The sequence below is a fragment of the Ornithorhynchus anatinus genome, chromosome 8 (assembly GCF_004115215.2).
Source record: "Ornithorhynchus anatinus isolate Pmale09 chromosome 8, mOrnAna1.pri.v4, whole genome shotgun sequence".
Lineage (NCBI taxonomy): Eukaryota > Metazoa > Chordata > Mammalia > Monotremata > Ornithorhynchidae > Ornithorhynchus > Ornithorhynchus anatinus.
Window position 1 is genome coordinate 9,594,772 of NC_041735.1, and position 23,119 is coordinate 9,617,890.

The 23,119-nt window shown below is 41.7% G+C and overlaps 1 long non-coding RNA gene and 2 other non-coding genes across 3 annotated transcripts; 1 reads left to right on the forward strand and 2 right to left on the reverse strand.

Moving 5' to 3' along the window:
* Nucleotides 1-446: 446 nt before the first annotated feature.
* Nucleotides 447-12,435, reverse strand: LOC114813826. The gene is made up of 2 exons (XR_003761580.1): nucleotides 12,309-12,435; nucleotides 447-1,764 (listed from the first exon to the last, which is right to left on the reverse strand). It is a non-coding gene; the product is annotated as an uncharacterized LOC114813826 (long non-coding RNA).
* Nucleotides 12,436-18,229: 5,794 nt separating this feature from the next.
* On the reverse strand, nucleotides 18,230-18,367 carry LOC114813946. The gene has a single exon (XR_003761690.1). It is a non-coding gene; the product is annotated as a small nucleolar RNA SNORA7 (small nucleolar RNA).
* Nucleotides 18,368-18,683: 316 nt separating this feature from the next.
* Nucleotides 18,684-18,821, forward strand: LOC114814116. The gene has a single exon (XR_003761853.1). It is a non-coding gene; the product is annotated as a small nucleolar RNA SNORA7 (small nucleolar RNA).
* The last annotated feature ends 4,298 nt before the right edge of the window (nucleotides 18,822-23,119 follow it).

A 23,119-nucleotide genomic window follows, 5' to 3' on the forward strand; every position in this document is an offset into this window, starting at 1 on the left:
GAATATAAAAAGATGCCATAAAATGGAAATGCAATAGAAAGACAACCATTTCAGTTATCTTCCGTAGCCTCGTTAAGATTTCCATGTTAACTTGTAATCTCAGCGGCAATAATGGTTTTTCCAATGATACGTTCTTGCTGGGAAGATAGATCTCCCACAGAAGAGTGGTTTAAGAAAAAATATATTGCACGACTATTGTAGAGAATAGAAGTACTTCGTGAGATATTTTGCATTATTTTTGCTTCAAGTCCCAATCATGATTTTGAGCTCATGGCTTTTCTATGTAAATCACGCTTTGAAACTTCACTTTTTAGTTTTATATTAATGATTTCCGAAGAGCATTTTGTGGTTCTGTGTACAAAGGTTACCAGAGTTAGAAAAATCAAGGGGTGAAGATGTGGAAGAGTGAGCTAATGTTTATAAAGCTTTACAGCGTACTCAAAAGGTGCCACACTGCTGAAAGATTTTATTTGACCAAGTTATTATTTTGGCTCTGCTTTTGTTGTCTTCGAACTTTGAAATATGTGCTCATTAAAAGAAAGGGGCCTTTCATGACATCAACTTGCAAATGTTGAACGTTTTGGTCTAGTTTTCACCAAAACGTCATTCTTGTTTACATTATCAGGTTGAGTTTAAAGAAAATATAAAATTTTACCCAAACACTGCATGAAAAGACTAACTAGATTTTAGGAGAAGTTACGTCCAATTTACCCTTGTGATTTACTAATGTCTCCACAGTTTTGGCCTTTTCAAGTGAAAGGACAGGGAAGTTATAGACAATTAGACTTGACTTTTTAAAATGCAAATTAAGTACAGCCTGGGGGGAGGAGGGGAGTCAGAATATTTTCCTGACTTCCTGATCCCCAATAAAATTGAAGTTTTAAAGTCTCTCTTGGTGGGAGATCTTGAGAAGTAAGAGGAACGGTAAATCACAAGGTAGGCCGAAAGTGGGAACACTACAAACTCCACCAACTTAGGTTGATCTTCTACAATTATCTGTTCCCACCAGATAGCACTAGGTTTCCCAGTCACTTCTCTGACACTCTCTTCCTCCCAAATTTAATGACTGAATTGATTTGATAGTGGTTCATTGGCTCTCTGCCTCGCAAAGGAAGGCAGTTGGGTTAAATCGTGAATAGCCTTTGGTTTAGAAAAACTGCTGAGGCCCACCATATGGGCTGCTACATGGCCAGGAATATGCTTTATTGGCATTGCTTAGAGGTTTACAAGCAATCTTCTTGAAGTTTTAATGGTTGCTTGGGTGATTTATCCGATCTTGAGAGTCATTGCTATACGAAGGGACCCGGATCCTGAGCTTTTGCTTTCCTTTATTATCAAAACCTTTAATCTTTCCTACAGTGTTGCCTCCATCTACCATAAATAACCTCATTATGGCCACACAAAGAAATGTAACAGTTCTCATCTTAGTTCTGACTTTTCCAATAATAGTTTGCTGAAACGATTTAAACTGGCAACCGGAATAGTTCCTACGACAGAAGCAGGGTGCGGGGAGGCGGTTAAGAGAGAGGGAGGTTGCAAAAAGATGATGTGATCAGATGTACAGTGTTTCTTCTCTTCAGGCGTTAAATTTAAATTGATGAAGTTTTCAAAGAAAAAGAAGATGTTTTCCCATTGAAGCTTTTTGAATATTTAACACTCCAGGATACCCTTTCATTGTAGTGATTTCATCTGGTGTGGAGATGAGCCATGAATGATAGCACCATTTGACAGAGAATTCCAGCAGCATCCGTCAAACTCTTCTGCCTAGAGAAATGGAATTAGAATGAAAGGATACACAATTAGAGTTTTATTACTTCCCTTTCTAAATCTCGTTACAACACTAGTGGAGAATTCTGCATGTTGACAATGATTGTCTTAGCCTGATGCACTAATTCTTCATATCTCTTAGTAGTGTTAAGATAGATGATGGTGAGATTTTATCCAAGGGTGTCAGTATTAGACTGAAAACCTAATTCAGCAATGCATCTTTCCTCGGTCTTCATCCCTGGGGAGAGCATTGCTCAGGCACCAGTGCTTACGAAAGAAATGGCTTATAATAATAATAATTTTGGTTTTTGTGAAGTGCTTACTCTGTGCTAGGCACTGTACTAAGTGTTGGGGTGGATACAAGCAAACTAAGTGTCCCACATTGGGCTCACAGTCTTAATCCCCATTTCACAGATGAGGAAACTGAGGTATAGAGAAGTAATACTAATAATAATGTTGGTATTTGTTAAGCGCTTACTATGTGCAGAGCACTGTTCTAAGCGCTGGGGCAGATACAGGGTAATCAGGTTGTCCCACATGAGGCTCACAGTCTTAATCCCCATTTTACAGATGAGGTAACTGAGACACAGAGAAGTTAAGTGACTTGCCTAAAGTCACACAGCTGGCAAGCGGCGGAGCAGGGGTTAGAACCCATGACCTCTGACTCCCAAGCCCGGGCTCTTTCCACCGAGCTACGCACCCAGACAAATGATTGGAGCCAGGATTAGAACCCAGAACCTACCTTTCCTCATCTCCCACTCCCTTCTGCATCACCCTGACTTGTTCCCTTTGCTCTTCCTCTCTCCCAGCCCTTCAACACTTACGTACATATCTGTAGTTTGATTTATTTGTATTCACGTCTGTTTCCCCTCTTATAGACTGTAAGGTCTTTGTGGGCAGGGAATGTGTTTGCTTATTCTTGCATTGTACTCTCCCAAGTGCTTAGTACTGTGCTCTGCACACAGTAAGAGCTCAGTGAATATGATTGAAGGAATGTATGAACAACATTCTGACACCCAGGCCCGTGCTCTACCCGCTGCGCCATGCTGCATATCATCACTGGCGTGACACTTACTAGCTAAGGTTAGAATGACCCCTCATGCTAAATATTCCCTGCTCAGAATTTTACTTAGCAGCATTTATTGAGCACCTAGTGTGTTATTGGTCACTGTTCTAAGTGACCTTACAAACTGGGAAATTACCACTAAAATAGACACAATTTGGGTTGACATGGCATCTCTGTCAGTTCTCTCCTGCACTGACTCTTTCATTTTTGGATGGAGCCTAACAAAAACTGTAGAATCCTGGGACTAGTAATAGCATCACGAGATTACCAAATCCATGTCTCTGCCCTCAGGCAGAATTGCATCCAATATAGTCAGACAAGTGGTGGACATAGTGATAAGTAATTTTATGGATTGGAAATATCCCTGAGGAAAATAAGGATCAAGGACCATTTCAAGATTTCTGGCTTGGAGGAAAGAATAAGGTCTGAAAGTCATTTGATTTATAAAGCTGTCTAAAAAAAAATGTGTCAACTTCTTCTTGGAAGGATTTTCTGGGAAAGGTCATGATATAAATGATGGTTTAACCAGGACCTGGACAGGGATGGGTGAAAAGAATGATTCAAAATTGAATTTACAGAAATTCAGACTTGTCACCACTTAGCACTTAACATTTGGGTATTTCATTTTTATCCTTAACACTCGTCTGCTCAAGTGTAGATTTATATTATTTATTTGTTTACCAGTTCATTCAATTATTTGTTCAACTGTTTTGTCCCAATGCATTTCTGCTGCTTCCTGCTATACCCCTGTACTGCTTTCAAGATCTATAAGTACGTTTTGTCTGAGACTCTTACTAGATTATGAGCTCCTTGAGGGCTGGAGACACATGACTTGCTACTGTGGTGCTCACCCAAATGCATAGCATAATGCCTACAATTATAAATATTCATTCATTCAATAGTATTTACTGAGCGCTTACTATGTGCAGAGCACTGTACTAAGTGCTTGGAATATACAATTCAGCAACAGATAGAGACAATCCCTGCCCAAAGACGGGCTTACAGTCTGATTGGGGGAGACAGACGGACAAAAACAAGACAACATAATCACGATAAATAGAATCAAGGGGATGTACACCTCACTAACAAAATAAATAGGGTAATGACAGATGCCACAGAGGCCAGAATTACCCCAAACTTTCGAACGGAAAATGCCGGATAGAACGGGGTTGAACTAATTTCAGCTGCAGAAACTAAGTGCTGAATCCAGTCTCTCCCCTCTTCAGTCAGTTGTATACCCTGCTGCGAAAATAGATTTTTAAAAATACCAGAGAACACAATTCTTCTGCTAGGTGAAGCTGTGGAAAAAGCGGAGGTTCTTGGAGTCAGAGGATCTGAGTTCCAGTCATACTACTGGCCCTGGGCTGCTGTGCGGCTTTGGGAAAACCACTTATCTTCTAGATGCCTCACTTTCCTCATCTATGAAATAGGGGTAGTCATACCTAGTACAAAAACAACAAGAAGACAAAGTTCAGAGTCCAGCAAGCCCAGTGGTAAAGGGAATCGGAGGCACATGATGCAGTTGCCTGGTTATCAAGAGTCCTGTCATAACCAAATCAATCAATGGCATTTATTGACTGCTTACTTTGTGTTGTCACTGTACTAAGCACTTAACACCACAACTAAGCACTTAGCCCCCCAGTTTCCCGATATTCACAAGTTTGCAGAGGTCTCACCCTGCTGCAGTTCAAATCTGTGCCTTTATCTGTACCTGTCTCTAGTTTAATAATAATGGTGGTATTTGTCAACTGCTTACTATGTGCCAGGCACTGTACTAAGCACTGGGGCAGACAGAAGCAAATTGAGTTGGACGCAGTCCCTGGCCCTCATGAGGCTAATCCCCATTTTACCGATGAGATAACTGAGGGTACAGAAAAGTAAAGTGACTCACCCAAGGTCACAAGCAGACAAGTGGCAGAGCCGGGATTAAAACCCAGTTCCTTTTGACTCCCAGGCCTGTGCTCTATCCACTAGGTCATGCTGCTTCTCTAAATTTCTTTTCCTTCCTCCTTTCTTACCTTTTTCTCCCCCACCTACTTTAGAATGAATTGTACATCGCCCTGATTCTATTTAGTTGCCATCGGTTTTTACGAGATGTTCTTCCCCTCGACGCTGTTTATTGCCACTGTTCTTGTCTGTCCGTCTCCCCCGATTAGACTGTAAGCCCGTCAAACGGCAGGGACTGTCTCTATCTGTTGCCGACTTGTTCATCCCAAGCGCTTAGTACAGTGCTCTGCACATAGTAAGCGCTCAATAAATACTATTGAATGAATGAATGAACTGCTGTCCTCCCAGTCCCCTGCCATTGAAACCCTCCACCCTTATCATCCTTTGGCTTCAGAAAATATGGTCACTTTAAGTGTACCTTTATGAGCTAGGAAAGTTCCAACACCAGACCTGGAAATCTGTGTCAGAACTGAGAGTAGAGAGCAACAGCAAAATCTGATTTGTAAGTATTGTAGTTTGAGACATACGCTGAACTACAGAGCAGCAGGACCTAGTGGAAAGAGCAAGGGCCTGGGAGTCAGAGGACTTGGGTTCTAATTCTGAGTCTGCCACTGATCTGCTGTGTGATCTTGGACAAGTCACTTAGGCACTGCTCTATGCCTTAGTTCCCTCATCTGTAAAATGGGGATTAAGACTGTGAGCCCCACACGGGACAGGGACCGTGTCCAACCTGATTAACTTGTATCTACCCCAGAGCTTAACCCAGTGCCTGACATAGAGTAAGCGCTTAACAGATACCCTTAAAGAGACAGCACAACTACTGTTTGTTACATAAGACTTCCATTGATGCCTTGGATATTAGAAAAGTCGTACCCCTACAGGTACTTTCCTTCAGTTATATTTTGCTCAGAGGCTGATTGTTTTACAGTGATTGTTTCTCCCAGATTGAAACTTCACCATTTCTTACATTTTACCAGGCACCTTGGGGAAGATGATTTAGGAGCAGTCATACGAAGAGCTTGCACATGTATTGGCAAATAAGACAATAACTCTCCCTGTCCCTATAGGGGATGGGAATGCAGAAATCTATTGTATCTGGATTATGGGACAGATATTCAGCCTTAGGTCTTCAGAAACTGGTGCAGATGAGATGAAGCCTCTTTGAAATTTGACTCTTTAAAAGTGGGACTGCCTGAAATAAATAAGGAAGGAATGGAAAGTGCAGATCAATACATCTTGCTGAAAATAAAACACACATTAACATAGACTTCTACATAACCAAGATTAATGCCTTTTTAAACTAAACCAGAGCTCTGAGTACATCTTTTAACCTAATTGCCGTTAAGGAGACTGCAGAAAGAAAGACTGTGGGACAAATTGCAACTTCAGAAGGGGAAGGGGCTGAAGTTGAAGGATCCTCCTGTAAATTATGTAGAGAATTCAGCAAGTGAGGGGCTGGGCTTTATTAAGCAGTTTTAATTTGAAATTTAAATATGTAATTGGGACATTAGCTTGCTCACTGAAACATACACAAAACCTTTCCACTAAGAATGTTGTGAGTTTATTAACAGAGAAAGGAAACGTGTTGAACTAGAATTTTCAGCAAGACCATTTTCTCTTTCATGGGGGTGAACAGATACTGGACACTAACTTTTTTCTCTCTGGGTAAAGAATTAGACCAGAATTTCACCTTTCTGAAGTGCCACAACGTTTCTTCAATTGATCAAAGTTCTGTTGAGTAAATCTTTTTGGCTCTGCTACTCACTCATTGGTTAACTAGGGCAAGACATCCAGTCAATCAATCAGTGGTAGTTATTGAGTGCTTACTGTGTGCAGAGCACTGTACTAAGCACTTGGGAAAGCATGGTTGAGTGGAAAGAGCACTAGTTTTGGGGTCAGAGGATCTGGGTTCCAATCCCAGCTCCTCCACTTGACTACTGAGTGGCCTTGAGCAAGACAGTTCACTTCTCTGGGCCTCGGTTTCCTCATCTATAAAATTGTGATTCAGTACCTTTCTCCCACCTACTTCACTCATTCAGTCGTATTTATTGAACGCTTACTATGTGCAGAGCACTGAACTAAGTGCTTGGAATGTACAGTTCGGCAACAGAGACAATCCCTGGTCTGGGAGTTCCATGTCGGACAGGGATTGTGTCTGACCTGATTAACTTGTATCTACCCCAGTGCCTAGAACACTGCTTGACACATAGTAAGCACTTAACAAAAAGAATGAGAATAATCAATCAATCAGTGGCACTTACTGAGCGCTTACTATGTGCAGGGTAATAATAATAATAATGTTGGTATTTGTTAAGTGCTTACTATGTGCCGAGCACTGTTCTAAGCGCTGGGGTAGACATAGGGGAATCAGGTTGTCCCACGTGGGGCTCACAGTCTTAATCCCCATTTTACAGATGAGGGAACTGAGGCACAGAGAAGTTAAGTGACTTGCCCACAGTCACACAGCCGACAAGTGGCAGAGCCGGGATTCAAACTCATGAGCCCTGACTCCAAAGCCCGTGCTCTTTCCACTGAGCCATGCTGCTTCTCTACTGTACTAAGTACTTGGGAGAGAATAATGCAACACAATTAGCAGACATATTCCTTGCCCCCAGTGAGCAGCAATAATAATGATAATGAAACAATACTGTTACTATTAATAATAATGAGAGGATCCCTGCCCCCAAGGAGCTTACAGTGAGCCAGCCCTTGGTTTTCTGTAAGATAGCGGGGCAGTCCTGGGAGCAGAGCAATGAATGCTGCAGGAGCTGGAGTCTGGAAGCAATCCTTGTCTGCTCTTCAGTTAGAAGAACCCTGGGAAGATTGAGAATCTCAGGATCAGATGATTATAAGGCAGAAATGATCCCCAAAGGCTGTTCGGGAGCAATCCATTGCCCCAGGAACACCTAAATCTATTCCAAATTGGCACCTGTTCTCTTTTTGTGGATTACCAGTATTATTCAAGAATTCATTCAAGTGTTTAAGGTGCCACCTTCATTCATTCATTCATTCAATCAATCATATTTATTGAGTGCTTACTGTGTGCAGAGCCCTGTACTAAGCACTTAGGAGAGTCCAATATAACAATAAACACCTGTATATCCTGCCCACAATGAGTTTACAGTCTAAAGGGGACTGTAAGGACAGTACTTTACCACGATATGCTGGATTCAGGACTATCTGGACACTGGTGTGTGGCCAGATAAAAGCATTAATATAGTATTCAGTGTATTTATTAAGCACTTACCATGTGCCAACACTGTGCTGAGCCCTGGGGCAGACTCAAGATCATTGGACCGGATGGTCAGTGTCCCACAGTGAGCAGGTATCTTATCCCCATTTAGCAACTGAGGAGAGTGAAGCTCAGAGTAGTTAAGTGACTTGTCCAAGGTCACGCAGCAGTCCCGTGTCAGAGTTGGGAGTAGAACCCAGGTTTTCCCAATCCCAGCCCCATGCTCTTTCCGCTTGGCCATGGTGGCACCAGATGGGATTCATTCCAGTGTAACAAATTACGGCAGTGTGTTCTGCTGCTGTCTAAGGGCAGGAGAGTCGGAGTCAGCTGCTTCCAGAGTCAGATTCGGTCTGGTCCAAACCTGCTCCTGGCCAAGGAGAGACTGGCGCTGCCAGCACTTAATAATGATAAGAGTAGCTTTATCCTGGAAAGAGAATGGGCCTGGGAGTCAGTGGACCTGGGTTCTAATCCCAGTTCTGCTACTTATCTGTGGTGTGACCATGGCTCACTTCACTTCTCTGGACCTCAGTTTCCTCATCTGTAAAATAGGGATTCAGTGCTTATTCTCCCTACTTAGACTGCGAGCCCCTTATGGGACAGGGACTCTGTCCAAACTGATTAACTTGATTCTACCCTAGAGCTTAGAACCGAGCGCTGGGTAGTAAGTGTTTAACAAATACCATAATAACAGTCACTGAACTAAGCACTGCAGTAGATAAAAAATAATCAGATTGGACACTGTCCCTACCGCGCCCCATATAGGGCTCAGAGTCTAAGTGGGAGGAAGAGTAATCTTCAATTGACAGTTGCAGAATCTGAAGCACAGAGAAGTTAAGTGGCTTGCCCACTGACACACAGCAGGCAAGTTAGGGATCCGGGATTAGAACTCAGGTCCTCTGACTCCCAGGCCTTTATTCTTTCCACCAGGCCATGCTGTTTCTCTGTTGCTAGTCTGGTTCTGGGGTCAGAGTGCTCTGGTGGAGATCAGGCCACCTCCCAGTTCTACTGATCTGTCAACAAAAAAGTGGTGAAAACTGAGTCAGACTCATTTGGCTTCAGTTTCTCTGACAGCAAAGAGGATAAGATCTTTTGTTCCAGATTCACTCCTACGTCATCCCAGTACAATTCACTGCACCTTCATCTCATCTTTTGTGCCACCGCGCCCTTGCGCACATCCTTTCTCTGGCCTGGAACTCCCTTCTCCTTCATCTAAGACAGACCGTGGCTCTCTCCACCTTCAAAGCCTCATTAAAATCGCATCTCCTCCAAGAGACTTTAGTCTAATAAGCTCTCTTTTCCCCTACTCCCTCTCCCTTCTGTGTCACCTGTGCACTTGGATCTGTATCCTGTAAGTCCTTTGATATTCACCCCACCCTCAGCCCCACAGCACTTAGTAGATATCCTTAAACCCTGCCATTTCCCCTATATATATTTAGGTCAATATCTGTCTCCCGCTCTGGACTGCAAGCTCCTTGTGGGCAGGGATCCTATCTATAGACTCTTGTATTATAGTCCCCCAAGTGCCCTGAACAGTACCACTGCACAGAGTAGGTGCTCCAAAATACCATCGATCGATTCACTTGAGGCTTTTAATATATGAGTATGTTCTGAATTCCTCGGGGTGAAATCCTTATTGGAAATTCTTCTTATGCAAAAATGAAAAATTTTTTTATTGGCCTAAGACTTGAAAATCATTCTCTTCACTGCTCTTCACTTGTCCATTTTGGAACTGATGGGACAGACCTAGAGATGTGAACCAGCTAGAACCAGTCATTCAATACTATTTATTGAGCGCTTACTATGTGCAGAGCACTGTACTAAGCGCTTGGAATGTAGAGTTCGGCAACAGATACAGTGACACACAGTATGTTAGAGGCAGAGCTATGATTCGAACAGGTAATCACAAGGACTCCAGACTCATTCATCTCATCGAACCACTCTACCTCTTGGAGGTTGGCCTAGTGCTGAGCCGCCCAGCCTTCCCTGCTCAATCACTGACTAAATAGTCGTGTCAGTTTCTGAACACGTCAATCACCACCACATCTGAACAAGAGATGGTATCTTCCAGTAGTGACTGCTGAAGGGATGGATGGACAGGGATATAGAAAGGGGGGAGGGAAACAGTACTATTTTAAGGAAAGTGGGGAAAAGTTCTTAGCCTCAGAAATGCCTATTCTAAAAGTTCCTTCTCAAGACTTTCTTCTCAGAGAGTTTACTAGCTATAAAATGGTATCAGATGATTAATCTCTCAACGGCAGGAAAAGTCTGAGGCCCTGTCCTCACATTCACCAAAAAAAATGGACCCGAGTCTGAGCTTCAAAGAGATTTCCCCCAAATCTAGTTGTGTTTAACTGGGAAAGATGAAGTCAAGGCTTTTACTTTCTGAACTGCCGTCGGCTCTCGGGGAACCTAGATAAAGATGGTGGCCTGGAATCCAAAATATCATCTGGAAATTGCAGTGCATTTGAGCCCTTCAGGGAAAGTCGATTAAGAATCCCATGACAATCCTCAAGGAGAAGAGAGTGGGCTGAGAAAATGAGTGACTGATGAGCCTCCTCCTCTCTCATCCAAAAATAAAACATCTTCATCCAAAAATAAAACATCTACCTGTTGTCACGGTGGTATTCCTTTTCTAAAGACAAAAATACATCAACAGTACAGTTTCTTTTTGGTTTGTTTCCATTCCTCCTTTTCTAAACATTGCCTCTGGGACTTCCCCACTGGCTTTGTTTGTTTGGCATAGTGCTTTTTGCATAATACCTGCCACTCTCTCAATATCACAGTGATGCTGTGAGGGTGAAAGAGATAAGAGGAGAGCTCCATGAGTGCCTCTAAAGGAAGATGCTAAATACATTCCATATATTATTAAGGCGTTATTGATACGATAATGACACGAGAATAGAACTAAAAGTTAAATCTTTTTTAAAAAATAAAGCTTTCTTTGCCAGGTGCTTTCTATTCCCCCCACTTGTTTCTATCCAACTCCTGATTATGTAAACAAGAGTGAAATAATAATGAAAGTTCAGTAAATGTTAGACTTGGGATAACCTGAAATCTCCCACTGACCTTTTCTTTCCTGTATTTCCATTAGTACTTGAAACTGGACAAGAAATGGAATGTAAAAATTGCATCAACTGTATTTCACGTGTATTTTTATTAGAAAGTTCATTGGAATAAATTACATACATATGAATAATCATATGTATATCAGTATGTTTGCATACTGTAGCCTGTGTACTTGGGTCTGTACCCCAGTGCTTAGTACAGTGCCTGGCACATAGTAAGCACTTAAATACTGCAATTATTATTACCTCCTAAACCATATGATATTCATCCCTAACCTAGATCTACAGCATTCAGGTATATATCCATCTCTAATTCACTTTAACATCTGCCTTTCTTGCTAGTCTATAAACTCTTTACGGACAGGGATCGTGTCTATCAATAAATACAATTAATTGGTCGATTGATGGATTAACTAATCCCTCTGACTGATGTGTTAGATGCCAAAAACTGGACAGCAGAAAATTTTTGTGTCCGGATAAGACAATCTCATCACATTGGAAATGTCACCACAAAATTATGGTGACAGAGGAAAGGAAAGTTATAAAATAACTTCCAACCTGTTGAGTTTAATCTCCAGGAAATGGTCATCAAAGCAATATAAGTCCATGTGCTGTGCTGGAGAGGCCAAATCTCAGAAACGGTTTTTCTACTTGCACCCGTGCTCAGCAGTTATGATGATTATACTATTAACCATTCAATTATTTATTTTGATTAATCTGCTTATAATATTTTGAGGTCTCTCTCCCATTAAAGTGTAAACTCCTTGAAGGCCCAAGGGAATGTGAGATTCCCAAGCACTTAGCTCAGTGCTCTTCACCCACTGGGTTTCAATATCACTACCACTACTGTTTTGTTTTGTTTTTTAATGTGCCGGACATTTCACTTAGCTCTGGGGGAGATACAAGCTAATCAGGTTGGACACAGTCCATGTCCGACATGGGGCTCACGACCTTAATCCCCATTTTACAGATGAGGTGACTGAGACCCAAACAAGTAAAATGACTTGTCCACGGTCACACCCCAGACAAATGGCGGAGCCAGGATTAGAACCCAGATCCTTCTGACTCCCAGGTTGCAAATTCAAAACACAGTCTTGCAGAAAGCTGTCAGCCTTCCTGCCTAATTAAAACATATCTTTAAAGTCAGGAATAGGATATTAGATTGCTGCCATACTCGTGATCATTAATATGGTGTTCATTAGTATTAACAGCAAAATCAGCCTTCTCTCACCTTTGCGGGTGGCTACTGCTTCTTTTCCTTTGGGCCACTCCCAGTGGCACCTTCGCCAATGGATTCCCCAGAAAGCGTTATTGTCATTCACCCAAAATCTTCTCCCAAGTTCCCTGTTTGTTGTTTTCCAAACCTCAGTGGGGGAGGGAGTTGTGACTCCATGATAAGGGGATAGAGCAGATTAGTCAGTTAAGCCATCTCTGTTAGTTCTAGTGATCAGATTTCACTGTATTCATTTAAAATGTGAATAGTTAACTTTTCAGGGGTGGGCATCAAGGGAATAAATTAAAGGAGTAAAACTGTAACTCCACAAACGTTTACCTCCTTCTCTCCCTTCTTTTTGGTACACTTGTCTTTAAAACTGTTGACTCCTCCGTGGTTTGCAACCTTAAAGTGCATGTTGAGTCAAAGTATTGCATATTGCAGGCCTTGTTAGCTTCATTTGCTAACAAAGGAATTTCCAAAGAATCAAAGTTCACCCCACCCCGCCTGGCTCTAGTCTTTCACAAAATGGAAGCTGCTATGAAATATCACTGGACATGAGTTAAACAGATATGCTTCAGGGGTCTCGCCCAATCTTTCAAAAATGCTAAGATTTGGACCACGTTACAGTTCTTAAAAGAATCGAAATTTTGCTTGTCTATGTTTCTGAGTTGCTCTATGGAGAAAATCAGGATCACATTTGTGGGACAGAAAGGCTTATTACTGTGCGTTTGATTTTATGATGAACTTTAACGGTCATGAAAAGTAGTAGAGAAAACAACAGAATCAGGCTGAGGCTCTATTGATTTATTTTAAATCTTTTATATCAGCTCTAGCTCCATTTATCTGATTTCAACTGGCTGTCAGCATGGCCCTGGTTTTCAAGATAGGGTTTCTTATCTCATTGTCAGAGTTATATTTAAACTTACATGGTGAAAATACCATAAAGTAAAGCAAGCAAATAGAATATAAAGGAAGGAAAAAGGACCGGGTTTTCATATTGAGAGAATGTAAAAATTTGTACTTCGACTAGTTACTATCCAGATTTTACCACTGCGGGAAAGATTTGAGATGAGTTGTAGTTTGTGAGCTCACTTCTCTAATTTCTTTGTCTGTGCAACTGAAGATTTAAATACTGCTGAAATAGAAAATGAAAATAACCTATATCTTTATTTGAGCATTCAAGTTGTACTGCTATGCTGTGCTCTCCCAAGTGCTTAGTACAGTGCTCTGCCCACAGTTAGCCCTCGGCAAATACAATTAATTGATTAACATGAATGCATTTTTGGATCTACAGGCAGTGGCTTTTAGTAGCTGCATTTTACTGAGTAGTAGCATGGCCTAATGGAAAGAATATGGGCCTGAGAGATGGGGGTCCTGGGTTCTAATCCCAGTTCTGCCACTAGCCTGCTGTGTTACCTTGGGTAAGTCGCTTCACTTCTTTGGACCTCAGTTTCCTCCTCTGTAAAATGGGGATCCAGTGCCTGTTCTCCCTCCCCTTAGACTGTGAAGCCCGTGTTGGATAGACGGATTATCTTGTATCTTGTACAACATGATTCTAGAGAAGCAGCATGGCCTAGTGAATAGAACACGGGCCTGGGAGTCAGAAGGTCATGCGGTCTAATCCTAGCTCTGCTACTTGTCTGCTGCATGACCTTGGGCAAGTCACTTCACTTCTCTGTGCCTCAGTTACCTCATCTGTAAAATGAGGTTTAAGACTGAAATGTATCCAACCTGATTTGCTTGTATCCACCCCAGCGCTTAGTACAGTGCCTGGCACATCGAAAATGCTTAACAAATACCATAATTTTTGAGAAGCAGCATGGCTAAATGGCTAGAGAATGGGCCTGGGAGTCAGAAGGACCTGGGTTCTAATCCCAGCCCTGCCCCGTGACTCTTGTGTGTGTGACCCTGGGCAAGTCACTTCCCTTCTCTGTGCCACAGTTCCCTCATCCGTCAAATTCATTCAATTCCTTCAGTCGTATTTATTGAGCGCTTAATGTGTGCAATTGGAAAGTACAGTTCAGCAATACCTGCCCACACCGGGTTTACAGTCTAGTAAAATGGGGATTAAGAGTGTGAGCCCCGTGTGGGACGGGTATTGCGTCCGACCTGATTAACTTGTATCTACCCCAGCACTTAGAACAGTGCTTGGCACATAGTAAACACTTAACAAATACCATATAATAATTATTATTACAATTATCTTGTACCCAGTTCTTCAGCAGATAGTAAACACTTAACAAATGATACTGATATTCTTATTCCTACTACCGTTCTCTACAGTATGAGTCCTATTGTCGTGATTCTTGGATGCACAGATGTAGTCCTTGAGGGAGTGTGCCACACTGACTCCACATACCTACCGCACTCTGGAATGTCCAAGACAGAGGGAAATGATTTATTTGGGTCAAAATGGTCGTATCTTTCCCCCTCCTAATAACTGCGTAGTTAAGATTGTCACTTAGATCCTTCACATCACCTCTCAATCCAGACATAATCCGGAATAGGGAGGAGAAGTATGGGGAGAGGTTGTAGAGTGCCCAGTTCCCTCTGCAGAGACAGGAAGGTCTTACCTTCATGCCTCCTCCGATATAGATAAGAGGGATTAGAACCCAATATGACGTACTAGCAGAAAGATCGATGCCTCATCTGGACACGAAATAAGAGGTGTTCAACGGAACTAGCGGAAGGGACCACCAATGCCAGAGAACTGAATGAGAATCAATCTATCGGTAGTATTTATTGAGTGCTTATTTCATACAGAGGCCTGTATTAAGTGTTTGGGAGCATACAACAGAGTTGCTAAGACATCTTCCCTGCCCACCAGGAGTTTACAGTCTAGAGGATGAGGTAGACACAGGCAAATGACAAACTGATACAGTGATATGCCCAATCACTCAAGCATTCACTGTCATATACACACCCACACCTATCTTTCATTCCAACTCAGACACATTCCCACAAACACTGTAGGCTCCTCCTTAGACTGTAAACTCCTTCTGGGCAAGGAACACATCTACCAAATCTGTTATACTGTCCTCTCCCAAGCACTTAGTTCAGGGCTCAGCACAGAGTAAGCACTTGATAAATACCACACTGATTCATTGATTACATAAAAACACTCACCTGTTCACTGAGACCGAACCCCTCGGTGGATTGTGCAGCAGCAACAGTAGGACTTGCAGAAGCTCAGAATACTTAGCTCCTTGTGCGGTGACTATTTCTTTTGGCTGTTGAAATACCATAACAAACACCATAAAAACCGACAGACAAAAAAGCTAGCTCCAAGGCTTTTGATAAAATCAAAAGGCAAGCAAGCTAATAAATAGATCAGGTCTACTTACTCTATTGTACTCTCTTAAGTGCTTAGTAATAATTATAATTATGGCATTTGTTAGGAAATAACTATGTGCCACGTACTGTATTAAGTGCTGTTATAGATGATACAAGATTAGCAGGTCAGATGCAGTCCCTATCCCAAATAAGGGTCACAGTCTAAGGAGAAGAGAAAAGTGGTATTGAATCCCCATTTTACAGATGATGAGCCTGAGGTTAAGCGTCTTGTCCAAGACCACACAGCAGGCAAGTGGGAGAGCCAGGATTTGATTCCAGGTCCTCCGACGTCCAGGTCAGTGCTCTTTCTCCTAGACCTCGCTGCTGCTCACGGTCAATGCTTAAAAAATACCAATGATTGGTTGAATAAACGCATACACAAGCGAATACTGAGGCGATTAATAAGGTGGCAATAACCAGGACGCAGCTTCCTTGGACTGTAAACTCTCCTTTAGACTATAAACTCCCGGTGGACAGGGAACCTGTCCATCAAATCTGTTATATTGTGCTCTCCCAAGTGATTATCTACAGTGCTCTACAACACAGTAAGCACTCATTATATACAATTTACTGATTGGCACAGCCTCCCCCCTCTAGACCATCAGCTCCTTTTGGGCAAGACTATAAACTGATGTATTCTCCCAAGTACATAGGGCAGTGTTCTGCACATACTAATCGCCCAGTAAATACCACTAATTAACTGATTGTATTAATAATAATGTTGGTATTTGTTAAGCGCTTACTATGTGCAGAGCACTGTTCTAAGCGCTGGGGTAAACACAGGGGAATCAGGTTGTCCCACGTGGGGCTCACAGTCTTCATCCCCATTTTACAGATGAGGGAACTGAGGCACAGAGAAGTTGAGTGACTTGCCCACAGTCACACAGCCGACAAGTGGCAGAGCTGGGATTCGAACTCATGAACCCTGACTCCAAAGCCCGTGCTCTTTCCACTGTGCCACGCTGCTTCTCAGGTAGCTCTTTTAGGAGGACTTTGGAGAACAAGGAGAATGTGGCCCAACACAGAGATCTCCCTCTGTGCAGGTGAAAAGACAAGAACAAGTTGTTTGGCGATGAAACAGAGCAAGGTTCACTGAGAAGGCTAGATTAAGAGGGGTGGAGAGTGTGAGCTGGGGTGTCATGGGAGAAGAGTGGATAGGTGAGAGGGAGAGTTGGTGAGCTTTGAAGCCGAAGGATGATAACCTCCACTATGAGCTCCACCCTAAGCTTTTCATCTTAAACATTATCTTTCTCCCTATTTTATTTACCAGATAGATAAATAATAATTTGGGGAAAAAGCATGGTAAGTCAACTAATTCAATATGGAGGGAAACACTAGTCTGTAGATGTATATCTTAAGATATGCAAGCACAGGAAGTCGGACATTTCTGGAACTCCAGATCCATGTGACTATAGCCCTCCCTGTTACAAGTTACACATGCCTCTTGAAATGCAAAACTATACAGATGAATGGTATTGGCATTTGAATCAGAAGAACTCACCTCTGAGCTTCCCTTTACCTTTCCCCAAATGGATTAACAAGTGTGCTCCAAAGTTAAAGCTTTGGATTTACCAATGCTATAGGATATAGAACACAATTCTGCATTTCAATTAATGTTCAGTTCTCAATCGTTTTAGTTTTAGTTTGGGTGGGAAGACTGTTTTAATTGCTTCACAAGCAGGCCATTTCCTACTACCCAGATAAAATTAGTTAATTATTATTTAGCTCAAAAGGTGGTCTTAGATATTTTTTAAGTAGTTTTAAACTCAAAGATTCACTCCACGTTTTTCCTTTATTTTAGCATCTGGTGCATGGAAGTTTTGTTTAGGTTTTAACCCTCCTTGAGTAATTTCATGAAGATTGGTTATGACCCTTTCCCTTTGGGTGTCTCACACTTTCTTGCTTGGGTTAAGGAACAACTACAATAACAATCTACAATGAATAGATAAACAGCTGAGAATGAAGAGTGGAAACAAGTAAGGTGAGCAAAAGCCCAGTGGAAGATTCTCAAAATTTGCATCAGGGTTCAGAGGAAGAAGTTTTCGTGTGTTTTTTTTGGTCAGCTTTGATTCAGTGATAACAAATTCCAAGTAATAATAATAATAATAAGTTCTCCAAAAGAAAAATTAAGGTGGGAAGAAAATAATTTGGTAAATGCAGTCTTTTTCATTTTAAATATACTTTCAAATACCTTCTTATTTAGGGTCGACTGCACTTCTTTTAATATTCTCCTATTGTATTAGGCTAAAAATTGTATCTAAGATCTCTCCTGCCCTTAGACTGTAAACCCAGTGTGGGACAGGCACTATGTCTGATCTGAATGTCTTGTATCTTACTTGGTTCACATAGTAAGCTCTTAACAAATGTTATTGTCTTGTCTTATGCTGTCGAGTTGTCTCCGTCCCATAGTGACGCCATGGACACATCGCTCCCAGGACGCCCCACCTCCATCTGCAATCGTTACAGTAGTGGATCCACAGAGTTTTCTTGGTAAAAATATGGAAGTGATTTTGATTTACCATCGCCTCCTTCCGTGCAGTAAACTTGAGTCTCCAACCTCGACTCTCTCTCATGCCACTGCTGCCCAGCACTAGTGAGTTTTGACTTACAGCAGATTGCCTTCCACTCACTAGCCGCTGGCCAGACTGGAAATGGAATGGATAGGCCTCTGCTTGACTCTCCCTCTCCTAGTCGAGACTGGTAGAGTACTGGAAACTCTCCAGGTGTGACCCTGAGAGGGGAACAAATGCTATTACCATCATTATATATAATATATAATAACAAGCCCATTTTAACAGATAACCTGGACAATCGCCATCTGTGAAATAATAATAGCAATAATAATAACTGTGGTATTCGTTAAGTTCTTACTATGGGTCTAGCACTGTACTAAGCACTGGGGTAGATACAAGATAACCAGTAGAAGTACAAGTTGCAAGTCCCCCAAAGAAACAGCAACACACTTGAATTCAAAATCTCTAAATTGTAAATGCATTGAAGAGGAGTTTCTCGAAACCTTACCCTGTAGTTCAGCATATATCCAGAATAACAGCAACTTACCTCCCAGGATGGCATGTGGAGAGTTTCCAGTACTTTACCAGTCTCAGTTACAGGAGGGAGAGTCAAGCAGAGGCCTACCCATTCCATTCCTAGCTTGGACAGTGGCTAGCGAGTGGAAGGCCATCTGCTACAAGTCAAAACACACCCGTGCTGGGCAGCAGCGGCACCGGAGAGAGTCAAGGACGGAGATTCAAGTTTACTGTGCAGAAGAAGGCAATGCTAAACGACTTTAATATTTTTACCAAGAAAACTCTACGGTTACACTGCCAGAACGATTGCAGATGGAGAGTGGGGCATTCTGAGAGCGATGTGCCCGTGGAGTCGCTATGGGTCGGAAATGACTCGGCGGCAGAAGACCAGACAAGACCTGTTACTGACCATTATTTTCAACCTGACGTCTTCCAGGCCCCCTCATAGTGGAAGTCGTAATGCCTTGCAGGCTTGTTTGAGGAGCCCAAAGAAAATGGAGTCAGGGCAGATAGCCTCTTCTGCCACAGCGTGGCTCAGTGAAACGAGCCCGGGCTTGGGAGTCAGAGGTCACGGGTTTGAATCCCGGCCCTGCCGCTTGTCAGCTGTGTGACTGTGAGCAAGTCGCTTAACTTCTTTGTGCCTCAGTTCCCTCATCTGTAAAATGAGGATGAAGACTGTGAGGCTCACGTGGGACAACCTGATTACCCTGTATCTATCCCAGTGCTTAGAACAGTGCTCTGCACATAGTAAGAGCTTACCAAATACCAACATTATTATCATTATTATTATAAATGTTCCTCTCTGGATTGACGGACGCAATAAATAGTGACAGCCTCAAAATGGAACTGAGACACAATTGTTCTTGTCTGTCCGTCTCCCCCGATTAGACCGTAAGCCCGTCAAACGGCAGGGACTGTCTCTATCTGTTGCCGACTTGTTCATTCCAAGCGCTTAGTACAATGCTCTGCACATAGTGAGCGCTCAATAAATACTATTGAATGAATGAATGAATATCAAGTACCTATATTTATTACTGTAATCAACTCTCAATTAGGTCACACTCTGTATCCCATCTATATTACTTTCTTTCACTATCCTGGCTCCTGGAGGAAGAGTAACCTGGAAGGAGGCCAATGTATGAATGAGAATATCTTTCTTCCCATAGTTGGATGAGGAGATCTTATGCCTGACCTATTTGAAAATGTGGCCCAAAGTGGCAGCTTGCCCTTCTGATTGGATGTTCTTTCTGTTGGTCATCTAAAAGCACGGTAGTCCTGCGCTGATATTTTTCGCTATCTCTAACAGAGGTGCTGGGACAAATGCTAGTGGAGACCACTGGCTCCGGGAGAGTGTTTCTCTTCATCTTTGTTCAAAGAGAGATCAAGAATGGGGGGTTCTCAGAGGGAAGAACTGGACTCATCGTGATTTCTAATGGACACCAATATCTAATCCTTGGTAATAATAATAATGTTGGTATTTGTTAAGCACTTACTATGTGCAGAGCACTGTTCTAAGCGCTGGGGGAGCTACAGGGTAATCAGGTTATCCCATGTGAGGCTCACAGTTAATCCCCATTTTACAGATGAGGTAACTGAGGCACAGAGAAGTGAAGTGACTTGCCCACAGTCACCCAGCTGCCAAGTGGCAGAGCGGGGGTTCGAACCCATGACCTCTGACTCCCAAGCCCGGGCTCTTTATACTGAGCCACGCTGCTTGATCTGCCACTTGTCTGCTGTGTGACCTTGGGCAAGTCATTTTACTTCTCCCTGCCTTAGTTTACCTCATCTAGACAATGGGGATTGAGACTGAGAGCCCCATGTGAGACAGGGACCAACCCAATTTGCTTGTATCTACCCCAGAGCTTAGTACAGTGCCTGGAACATAGTAAGTGCTTAACAAATACCACAATAACCACAATAATAATAATAATAATTATTATTATTAAGATGGGAAGCTGTGTGGCCTAGTGGATAAAGCTTGGGGTTGGGAGTCAGAGGACCTGGGTTCTATCGTGACTGCCACTTCTTGTCTGTGTGACCTTGGGCAAGTCACTTAACTTCTCTGGGCTTCAGTTACCTGTAAAATGGGGATTAAAACTATGAGCCCCATGTGGAATGTGGACTGTGTTCAATCTGATGAGCTTGTATCTACCCCAGTGCTTAGTACAATGCCTGGCACATAGTAAGTACTTAAATTCCATAAAGAAAAAAAATCGGACAAGTAGTGGTTTAATGTTGATTGTTGAATAGACGATTGTTTCAAAATGCATGAATTCTGTCTACTTTGTTCTTCCAGCTCAAAAGACAAGTGAGTTTGAGTGACGTATGCTCCGAAGTTTGCCTCTCTCCATTAGCGTATGAAGGTGTGGGGATACACAGAGAAAAAATGCTTTACTATCAGATTTTATGAGTGTTGAACCTTGAGATTTGAAGGACACATTTCATTTCAGATTGATTTGCTTTCTGAAATAGAGGTTGTTTGTCTTTGCTGTGTACTCATTCCAAAAGGTGAAATAGACCCGGGGAGTCAATGTTCATTTGATTTTTTTTTTTTTTAAGGACAGCTACATGTTTGACTAAATCTTTTTTCCCGGTGAAAACTTATGAATTCCCTTTGTTCCAAGTGATCATCACACTTCTGAATTAAGCTCACCATTTGGTGTGTTTGTTAGACCATAGAATGAATTTTATTACAGCTACAAAACAGATTTTCAGAAGTTGCCTAGTAACTGTGAGCAGATGAAAGGAAAGCCAGCAGAGGTCTGAGCACTGCAAATCATTTCCCCATGATTAAACTATTTCATCCTTCAGGCTAACATCTCCATATTTTGAGGGCAACAAGTGATGGGCTAATGACAAAATGCTATCCTCCACATTTTCAGAGAATGAAGTGCTAATTCATCCTCCCTTCTTTTGAGAAGGAAATGTTACCTTGTCTGACATTTTTCCGAATGAAGGAAGATTGAAACTGAAGTCGAGTGAATCAAGATTTAAAAAAGCCAGAACGTTTAGTGTTTGATTTACTTATATATTATTTTAAAGAGAGCAGTACTCTACTAACATTTAAACGAAGGATGCGTACGTCTGCCCACTGTATCTGTAAGTACATCTTCACTCAAAAAGAATGATCTGGCCTTGCTTTTCAAAATCATCAGATCTTGGCTGATCATTTTAAACTCCTTGATGTAAAATTCAGTGTAATGAAAAATTTGGACATCATAGGAATATTTTAAAGGAGAGAGGTCAATTGATTTCCTGTCATCAGAAGACTGTCTCAAGTTTTTTCCCTGAGACTTCTTAATTTTAACCATGATTGTGAATACAAGGAGATATTTTATAAAATTTTAGATTGAAGCAAAATCAGATTCAATTTTGAGTTATAAAAAATAAAACACCAGCTACAAGTTTGGATTAGATTTGGAAATGATTATTTTGGGATCTATTACTTTGTGGCTCAACTTCAATAAAGTGATATACATAAATATGTACATATACCTGTTAGTCTCCATTATAAATACCTCGAGTTTACAGTAATGTATAGTATGTTGTGTGGAAGTATATATCAGCCTTTATTGATACATCCTTTATGGATGTATGTGTATGAATTGATTAATGTATTAGATTCAGAATTAATATGCTCATGAAATGTGTACACGTATATCTTCATTTGCAGGCGAACAATGTGAGTTTTCTAACGTATTTCATCTTAAAGTTATCATCTTTAATGAAAAATGCCTGCTGAGTGTAGTACAAACCATTTGGTGCCCTCCTGTCAGGAGAGGAAAAGAATAACATTCAGTAAAACTGAAGGTTTTTATTATCACATCGTAAATGAACAAATGGCATCTGTCAATACAAAGGAACTCATAGGGGGTATAGAAAGGAAGCTTAGTTATTACACTGGGGGTGTGCTGCTGAAGTGACAAACTGGATTTTTATTAACCTCCTGGTTCTACATCTTTTTCTATTTGATTTTACTTCATTCCGTTTGCAACATAATAATGCCGTAAAGGGTGTGTTAAGAGGAAGCTGGGGAAATTGCACGAATAGCATTATTCCTGAACAATATTAAAGAGTTTGGCTAATAAATTATATTTAAGGCTTGAAATATATCCATGGGAGCGTTTAAAGGAGCACCGTGAGATTTGGAAATTTACACAACTATCTACCTCTTTTGGACTTCTTCGATCAACGTTTCTCTAAAATGAAAACAGAGACTGTTTATTTAAACGTCAACCCCCTGAGTTCTCATATTTAAGCCGTAAACATCTTTCATGGCACTGATAAATGCCGAAGGTGTTTATGAGCTGCAGGAAACATTTATGCCAAATACATAAAATCAGAAATGGAATTGTTCACATTAGATCGAGAACGAGCTCTGAAGTGACTCGGGGAGGGAAAGGGGAAAGGAAGGAGTCGGAGCGGGGGCTGGAATGATTTCCTGGGAAGTTGTTAAGGAGAAGG